Raw genomic sequence first — 9,855 nt, forward strand, 5'->3', positions numbered from 1 at the left:
AGTGGGTCTGTTAGTTAAGAAGTACTTCCGTAAGATGGAGAGAGGTCATCGGAAGGGAACAACATCACTCATAAATGCTGATTCGGATAAGGAGTTTAGGAAAAGTGACAAGCATGAGCGTCAGTGTGCTGAATGTGAAGGATATGGGCATTACAAGGCTGAATGTCCTAATAACAAGCGTAAGAGCTCTCTGCAGTGCTATGGGTGTAAGGGTTACGGTCATACCAAGACTGATTGTCCTTCGCGTGGAAACAAGCAGAAATCCTACATTACTTGGAGTGAAAGTGATTCAGATGCAGAAGACAGCAAAGGTGAGATTCTGAACAATTTTGTGGCTCTACTAGGAGTCATTGAGGAAGATGAAGAGGACGAGACTCTGGTGGTAAAAGAAGACACAGACAAGAAGGTCGATTATGACTCAGATGAAGAAGAGGAGGACTTTTCAATGGAAGATGAGATAGAGCTTCTTAGCAAGACAATGTTGCAAAAGACTCAAGACAACAGCAATGCTTTCTAAAGAGCTAAGTGAAGAAAAGGCTAAGTCTCTGCGCCTTGAAAAGCAATTGGAGGAACATATGAAGAACATCAGGATGCTGAGTAAGGGAACTAAAGATCTGGATACCTTACTCAGTATTGGACGTTCAAGCACTGTAAAGTGGGGTATGGGTTATCAATGAACCAACTCTGAAAGGTCTACTCAATTCATCAGAGGGCAGAACATTGAGCCGCAACTAAAAGAAAAGGTTCTGACAATAGAGAATCCGAAACACAGGAGGATGAGTGTGCAAAATGTGGTGCCGGGAAGACAGCCATATGTTTCACACAGTTATAAGGCTCAATGCTACAAATTTCAGAACCGTGTTTCAAACCTTGGTGCATTATGGCACGTTCTATCCAGCTGTAAGAAGAGATGGTCAAGGGTATGTCAGGAAATATGATCTCTATTTTCATGTGGCGTACACAGCCTATATAATAGAGGTTAATCAGGCTAAATGGTACTTAGATAGCGGGTGCTTTAGATATATGACAGGTGCTCTTGATAATCTGTCCCATATAGAAGATGTTGCTGGAGGGAGAGTCACGTTTGGAGATGGAGGAAAGTGCATAATCCGAGGAATAGGTGCAACTGGTGGTGAATCTCAACCACATTTGAAGGATGTATTCTTGGTCGATGGTTTGCAGGCAAATTTGATCAGTGTCAATCAGCTGTGTGATGAAGGTTTGGATGTTACTTTTACCAAGAAGGATTGCAAAGCCGTTGATCAGCAAGGGTCTGTAAAGCTCAGAGGAAAGAGATCTGGTAATAACTGCTATATGTCGAAATCGGAAATGCAATGCTTCAACGCAACTGCTGAGTTGAACACCGAGTTGTGGCATCAGAAACTTGGACATTTGAATGTTCGCACAATGCTGAAGCTGGCAAATCAAGAGGTTGTACGTGGACTTCCTAAGCTGAAAATTGATCCACACTTTATATGTGATCCGTGCAACAAGGGAAAGCATATCAAAACCTCTCATGGGACTCTATCAGACATTCTCACAAGTCATCCTCTTCAGTTGGTTCACATGGATCTGATGGGTCCTATTCAAGTCCAAAGTATATCTGGTCGACGATTCATCTTTGTGATGGTTGATGACTTCACTCGCTACACCTGGGTAATATTTCTTCATGATAAATCTGATACACTTGAATGATTTCACATACTTGCCTTGTAGATCAAGGGTGAAAGGTGTTCGATCGAAACTATTCAGAGCGATCATGGTGGTGAATTTCAGAATGACAAGTTTGATCAATTTTGTGGTCAGCAAGGCATTACTCATCAGTACTCTGCACCAAGAACACCAGAACAGAATGGAGTTGTTGAACGCAAGAACAAGACGCTGCAGCAGATGGCGCGGGCTATGCTACATGGAAATCAGGTTCCTCATCGGTTCTGGGATGAAGTTGTGAACACCGCCTGTTGTATCATAAACCGTGTGTATGTCCGACCAGGGACAAATAGACTCCCTCTGAGCTATGGAAAGGGAAGTCTCCTACAGTGCATTACTTTCATGTGATTGGCTGCCTCTACTATATTTTGAATGATAAGGATCAGTTGTGTAAATTTGACTCCAAGAGCAATGAAGGCATCTTTTTGGGCTATTCTGGACATAACACTGCCTTCCGTGTTTACAACAAACGCATGCGATTTGTTCAAGAGACTGTCAATGTCGTGTTTGATGACACTTCATTTCAACGAGTAGCTATGGTGCTTGTTATTTCTGACAAGGATCTGGTAAATGATGATGAGAAGTCTGCGCTGGAATCTGCAAGCCATGTTGTATCTGATAGGCCTATGCCATCTCCGGATACGTTACCTGTATCTTTTCAGGTTCATCGAAATCACTCTCTACTGATGTAATCGGTGCGATTCAGGGGGGTAGAGTTACCAGAGGAAAGCAGATTGATTTTGCTCAACTGGCTGGAAAGAAACAAACGTCTTTTGTTCCTGAGTCTGTCTCTTAGGACTCTGATGTGGTTCAATTTGCATGCGTTTTTCAACTATTGAGCCAAAGAATCATAAGGAGGCGCTTCGTGATGAGTTCTGGGTTGCTGATGCGTGGTTTCTTTCACTTCAAAATCTTTTACCTTGAAAAGACCACACAACGGCTGCAAGTGCACAACTAATCGGTAGTAGTATTTAAGGATCGATCCCACAGAGAGAGAGTTGTTATTTAGAGAATCCGTCGGAAGAGATGTAAGGCTAGAACTCAATAAAATGGGGGTTTAGGTTGTCACTGTCGTAAGTAAGCAATAAACGTAATTAAAAAGCAAGTAAAATAAATAAAACAAGCGTTGGGCATCAAGGGGAATCACAGGGGTTTGATGATCTATCTATTGATAGTAGGTTTTTCACCCAGGGTATCAATTCCCTATGCAGTTGTAGTACAAAGCGTTATCAATCCAAATGGTTGTTTATGCTAGCAGGAAGGATGCAATCAGAACAATGCAAGTTAAGCCAAGCAATTATGGGTCTACACGATGTGGTACACGATGTCGTACACGAGGATGTGGTCGAGTTCGTCCTCAGGTAGATCCTCATGCTCTTGGATCCTCCTCGATCGTGTTGGGGTTCAAACTTTTTCTTCCAGCTCGATGGCTCCTTCGAGTACATGCTCGGGTTTGTCCTTGTTTTTTCCCATTTGAGGCTCTTAAGCACCTGTTTTCATCCAAAATATGCAAATGCAAAAATGCAACACCCTAAATGGCCTAAAAGTGAATTCCTACAGTTAATGACCTAAAAATGCTAAGTTAAGGATATGAACAATGCAAAATATGGACAAAAAAGGATGCTAAAAACATGTAAATTAGAGAGTTATCAGACCCCCAAACTTAAATCTTGGTAGTCCTCTAGCAAGGAAGTAGGAGGGTGCGGTTTGAAAATGGGGACTCATAACCTTTATATGCTAAGCGAATGATTCAAGCTATTGTCCTTGAAGATAGTTTAATGGTGATAAGATCAATCAACATACTTACAAATATTTTTCTATGCTTATTACCATGCATCGATCTAGTTCAACCTCCATCTAAAAGTAAAGAACATCTCTTTCACATTCAATTAAGTGTTTGGCGAATTCTTGCAAATGGAAGGTGAATCAAGCTTAATCGGTTTCAAGGGTAAGGCTTTTTAGTAAGGTGGTTTCAAACAAATTCTTTGGGTGGTTTTCTCTCAAAAGAAGGAATGCTAGACAATTGTGAAAACTATCTAAGATTGATCTAAGATTGAGAACAATTTGGGCATACAAAGCTCAAATCTTGATAATCTACCATTTTCTCATTCACTTTCTTTCTCTTTTTTTTTTTTTTTATCAAACCCCTAGAATTATACTACCCACATCCTTGATTTTAACTCTTCTTATTTTTTTTACTCCCTAAGGTTTAAACTTTAAACTTCTAGCTCTCTTCTCTCTCTCCCTTTTTTTTCTTTTCTTCCTTTGCTAAATTCCTAATATGTATAAATGTTTTTTTTTTCTAGGAGACTATAGCAAACACCTTTTCTCTTATTATATTGTTTTTTACTTAGAGACTTAGAGCTAATTGATTCTAACCTTAGGGACTTCTCTTTTTTTTTTATATATATATTCCTCAACCCAACCTCAAATAAACATACTAACCACCTATCTTTCAAAACCGAATCTATTAGCTAGTTCAAATTCTAACTTAGCTAAATCAAGAGGCAGTTCTTTGTCCTTCTCAATACTCTCAAGGTTTCACAACCTATAACACAATGAAAAAGGCCTCACTCAACAATTCACAACAAAGTTTGAAAGAAAGGTTTGGGTTCATGGGTAGGACAAATAAATCGGGTTAAACGAAAAAGATTGGTAAAATGGAGTGCTAACCCGAATTTAGAGTTACCATGAGCAAGTATTCAAGTTCCATAAGCAAGACAATTAAAGTTCAAATTAAATCCAATAATATAGAGATGTTCCAAAGTTCAAACAAGTGGAAGAAGCATTCAAAAGACACAAGGTTCTAAGCAAAGATTTTTCATTTTTTTCCAAAGATTGATCTAGCAACAATGAACTGTGATTAAGGGCTATAGCTTCAATCCTAAGGTTTGATTTTAAACAAGGTAATTTTAATCATTATCCCCTAATATGCATATGCAACAATCCTATATGAAGCAAACTAGACTCAATCCTAATATGTAAATGCAACTACATGAACCTTTTTTTTTTTTGAGTTTTTCGATGCACATAGATGCAGACTCAAATGAATAAAACTAGCATGCAAAAATTTGAAATAAGAAAATTAAGAAAATAAAATATAATGTTAAAAAAAATTCTAGGATTCTCCCCCAAACTTAAATTACACAGTCTCTGTGTAAATAAAAGTTGGAAAGAGAATCCAAAAATCACACAAAATGAAAGAAACTAAATGCAATGTTATTTACAAAACTCGGATGAATTGGGTACCTCATGGGTTGGTGAAGAAGGAGGTTGCAGCAGCCTCCATACTCACCAACGTGTAGTCAGGGTCGTCTCCGGCTTCAGCAGGTGCCGGTGTTTGCTCGTCAGAGAGCTCGGTGATATGCACGGAAGACTTACTCGGACTAGCATCCGAGGGGTTGATCGAGGGGGGTACCGCGTAGCTCATCGGGTAGGACATCAAGTAGTATGATGGGTATAGCGGAAGAGGTCCAAAATGATCACCCGTATAGCCACTCGCAGGGTGCATCGTATAAGGTATCGTGTATGGCATCTGGTAAGGCGGAGGGAAAAATCCTGAGTGATCACCCGATTGTGTGCTCGATGGGTGCATAGTGTATCCCATCGGGTTAGACGTCAGATAGGCGTCTGAATGGCTTTTCCGCGATGCTTTTGGTCGGGTGACATCTCCCTCTGCTTGGGGTTCGTATGATGATGCTCGGTAGGGCTCTGGAGGTGGCAGTCCTCGAGTTCCTCCTAGCGGTCCGCTCCTCCCCATCCAAGTTGGTGCGTATGCCGAGTTAGAAGCTGAGGCACAACTTGCCTTGTCTTGCAGCTCCTTGATCTGACCTCCCTTAGTCTTCCCCGAACCGGTCAGATCCTTCACCTTTCTCACCAAATACTTGTTCATCCTCTTTAGCCATCCGATTCTCTTGTAGGCTTCCCTCACCCCAACAGGTTACTTTTGAGAGCACAGATACACTTCAAAATCGAAATCTTCCGAGCTATCTCCCTGTATTTTACCGATTTCCTCTCTCTTCTCATCTTCGGACTCCTTCTCCGGGTTGTACAACTCCTCCAAAGGCGGTGCAAAGTCGATGTTGTCTCCTAGACAAACCTTGGTGCATATTACATTGGGTAGGATCATTTGGGTGGCTCCAGCGGTTGGGTGGACGAACTTGAAGAGCGTCATGTCGTTAGGCCTCTCATAGGCCAAAAATCTCGCCAGCACGAGGTAGTCTACGTCCAGCCATCTTGGATTGTGTACCACTCCTCTCAAGGGCACATCGCATGCCACCAAGATCGGTGTGACCAATCCTCCAATGGAGATCTCTCTGCCTCCCTCTCTTCTCTTAACGGCCCATGACTTGAGGTAGATGAACTGATCGAGCAACACAAACACCATGCTAGTATCCGCAACATCTCCAACTAGCGGTGTACCAACCCTAGCATTGTCTAAAACTCCACACAATGCAACATCTAGCAGCTGAAGCTCGTGGTCATTCACATTCCCAGTCTCTTTTCTAGCAAAAAGAGTGCATGCGAGGGACTTATGAAATTACCTCAAGAAAGGGCTCCTTATTTGAGCGGATTTGGAGCTTGTGGAATTGTAGGGGAGCTTGTCTCCTATTGTCAGCCATAGGGACCTCATTTCCTCCTTGGTAACCTCCATTCCTTCTCCATTACCAGATTTGAAACCATACAGCTTCTCCATCTCCTTGAAAGTGAGCCGGTACTCCTTGTTTCTCACGGAGAAGGTGATGAACCCGATCCCCCCCTCGGGTAGCAGAGTCGAGTGGTCCTCAAAGTAGTGCAACTTCAAAGTGGAGAGAAAGTGGACCGTATCCTCCTCATAGGATTCAAGGTGGGATCACATCATTTGGCCCAGGTGGCACATGTCAAACAAGAACTCAACATCTCTAGCGATCCCCAACTGCTTCATGGTCTCACGATGAGGGTATCAAGTAGCAACGAAGCTCATCTTCCGAAAGACTTTGAAGAGTCTTGCCGGAGTCTCCACCTCCTTTTGCTTCAGCCTCCGCGAGGCTTGGCGTGTTCTCTCTCTCGGTTCTCCTCCTCTTCTTGTTGATCCTCTTCCTCAACTTCTCTCTCAGCTACCTTCTCAGCCTTCTCTGAAGTCGGTCTCTTCCCTCTTGCAACCGCAGCTCTGCTCCTTGATCGAGAGGTTTGGATCTCCCCTTGCTCTTCTCCACCAGCATCATAATCGACCTCCATGGGGTCGGTAAGGGTTCTTTCGGTCGTAGATAGGTCCCTACGCCGAGGAGATCGGCGAACAGCACTCGCCATTGGACTCGGTGAGCGAACTTGGTGGTGTACTTGATCGGTTGCTTGAGCACCGAATCGGGTGACGGATCGGATTCAACATCGGGTTGTGGAAGCAAAACGTGTAGCCTGCAGTTGGGAATGCGGAACGTTTGCTCTCCCTTGGGACTCTCGAGGTTCAGCGGTATCAACTCCGGTTGTAGCAGCGGCGGAGGTTGATCTTCTCCCCTTCCTTTGGTAGGTTTTCGCGTTTGACTCCATGTTTGAATCCTTGAGAAGAAAAAGCTAAGCCTCGAGGTTAATAGGGTTAGTTCCCAAAGAAATCGAATGAGACTTAAGATCGAGAGAGAAGACCTATCAGTGATAATGAGGGAGAAGGGTTTCGAAACCCTTAAATAGCTAGGGTTGGTGGTTGGGCTTCGCCGAGAGTGGGCATGCTTGTGGAATTCAGACTCCACTCTCCACCCGAGCAGGGACACGATCAGGCGCGTCGAGTACGGTATCGGGTTGGCCCTCGGGTTCCTCAATTTCCCTTTCTAACTTTTCCATTTTTTTTTTAAATTTGCAAAAAGAGAAAAATAAATAAAACAAATAAACTAGTATTAAAAGATACATTTGCGACTTCCTCCCAAGTGAGCTTGTTTAAAGTCACTAAGCTTGACTCTTCATGCTCCTTAAGCATGGGTTCTTTTAGGGAGAGGTTCTGGAATTCTCTCCACTAGAGCAGGCTGGTTCAACTGATTCTCCAGGTTTTGTCCAGGTTCCAAGGCAAATGCGGTGTTGACTTCCTCAAGATGTTTGAATTTTCTCTGCTTTGTCTTAGTGGAAAAAGGTTGACCATCAATGGTTGGCCTCTTAATCCCCTTCTTCACATCAAACACCATCTTGACGTGCTCCCCATCCTCTATTCTGATCTTGCCTTGCTTTACCTCGATCACAACACCTACTATTGCCAAGAATGGTCTTCCTAGGATCAGCGGATCATCTGGTTCCTTATCCATATCAAGGATCATGAAATCAGTAGGAACTTCCACCCTTCCAATCCTGAGTGGCAAGTTTTCTAGGATCCCAATAGGATGTCTGACTGTTCTATCAGCTAGAACCAAATACAGATTACTTGGTTTAAAACTGGTGAATCCCATCTTGTTGGCAACTGACAGTGGCATAATGCTAACTGAAGCTCCAAGGTCGCACAAGCAATTCTTGAAAATTCGGAGTCCTATCGAGTATGGCAAAGTAAAGGAGCCAGGATCCTCTAAGTTTTCCTCGATTCGCAGCTCAGGATCTAAGCACACTCCACTCCTGAGAATTTCAAACCCAATCTCCTTGACAGCCTCCTTAACCTCATTCTCCAGCCGAGCTGCCTCCTTGGCGGATTCCTCTCAAAGTTTGTGTGGTGGCAGAAGCTTAGGAGGTGGAGTTCTACGCTTGGCCATACGCTCTACAAGCGCCTCCAGTTGGATGTCAAGTGCAGCATTGAACCTTTCCTCTAGTTCCCCTTCTGCTGCTACAGGTGGTTGAGGCTGACCTCTCGTTTCAACATCTACTCTATGAATCATCCGATCACCCTCATCGGGTAGGACATCGGGTTCTGCTTCGGGTGGTTCTTCGATTTGTGATCCCCCAACCAGTGCTCGATCATCAACTCGATCAGTCTCCTCGGGTGAAGGCTCGGGTTCATACTCAGATATGTAGTACTTGGCCTCATTTATCATTGAGTGATCCCTATCCTCTCCATCTTGAACATCACTGTCCTCAGTGAGGTAATCCTCATAGTCATCATCAAGGAAGATGGCTTGGGCAGTGGCGTAATCCTTAGGGTTTTGAACTGCTTTTCCTGGGAGTTGGTTGATCTTTGGAGCCGGTTGGTTGTTGTGGTGGCCTTCTAGGTATCTAACCTTAGTATTGAGCGATTCGTACTTTGCGTTCAAATCATTGTATCCTGATTCGATCTTCTTGCTCATCTCTGCGAACCGTTTTGCGATGTCCATAGATGCTGAAGCCTGATTCTGAATCATTTGCTGAAGTAGGCCGCGTAACTCAGCTTCTTATAATTGGTTTTGCGGACCTTGAGGTTGTTGGAATCCAGTTGGTTGGTTGTAGTTGCCAGAGTACTGTTGCTTAGGTACATAGCCTTGATTGTACTGGACGAAAGGCTTCTATTGTACCTGTTTCCCTTGAACCGCATATGAGTAAGTTTGGTCCTGAGGATTGGCAACATTTGGGTTCCGATATGACAGATTTGGATTGGACTTGTAGTTGTTGTACCTTTGTTGTAACCTCCCTGATTTTTGATGTAGTGAACATCCTCTATCAGTACAGTCTCCCCATCTTGTTGTAAAAACTGCTCTTCCGCTAATATTGCATGAACATGCTGCTGCTGGTCGAGGTGCTTGTCGAGCTTGTCATTGAGGGCTTTCATGTCCCTCTTGTACTTGGCATCTTCATCTCCCTTAGATCGCACAGAGCGATCATATTCCTCATTGTAATTTCCATCAGATTGAGCCAATTTCTCCACTAGGTCCCAACCTTCATCAACATCCTTGCGGTGTCCAGCAACATCCGTATCTTGGGGACCACTCCTTTGTAAAGTGTACTCAGCAATAAAGCATTGCTGAAACCGTGATGAGGACATCTGGTAGTGAATCCCTTGAAACGTTCCCAAGCTTCACTGAACGTTTCATTGTTCTTCTGAACAAAGTTGGAAATGTCATTTCACAGCCTTGCGGTTCTGGAGTTGGAGAAGAATTTGGTCAGGAATGCCTTCTTGCACGCTTCCCAAGTGGTGATGGATTCCTTGGGCAGTGATTTCTCCCAGATGTGTGCTTTATCTCCCAAAGAGAATGGGAAAAGCCTGAGTTTGAATTCGTCCTCACTAAC

General features: G+C 43.5%; 1 non-coding gene across 1 annotated transcript; it reads left to right on the forward strand.

The window, feature by feature from the left end:
* Positions 1-9,592: 9,592 nt before the first annotated feature.
* On the forward strand, positions 9,593-9,699 carry LOC147936167 (small nucleolar RNA R71). The gene has a single exon (XR_015569746.1). It is a non-coding gene; the product is annotated as a small nucleolar RNA R71 (small nucleolar RNA).
* Positions 9,700-9,855: the final 156 nt, after the last annotated feature.

Source organism: Camelina sativa, chromosome 10 (assembly GCF_030686135.1).
Source record: "Camelina sativa cultivar CO46 ecotype springtype chromosome 10, ASM3068613v1".
Lineage (NCBI taxonomy): Eukaryota > Viridiplantae > Streptophyta > Magnoliopsida > Brassicales > Brassicaceae > Camelina > Camelina sativa.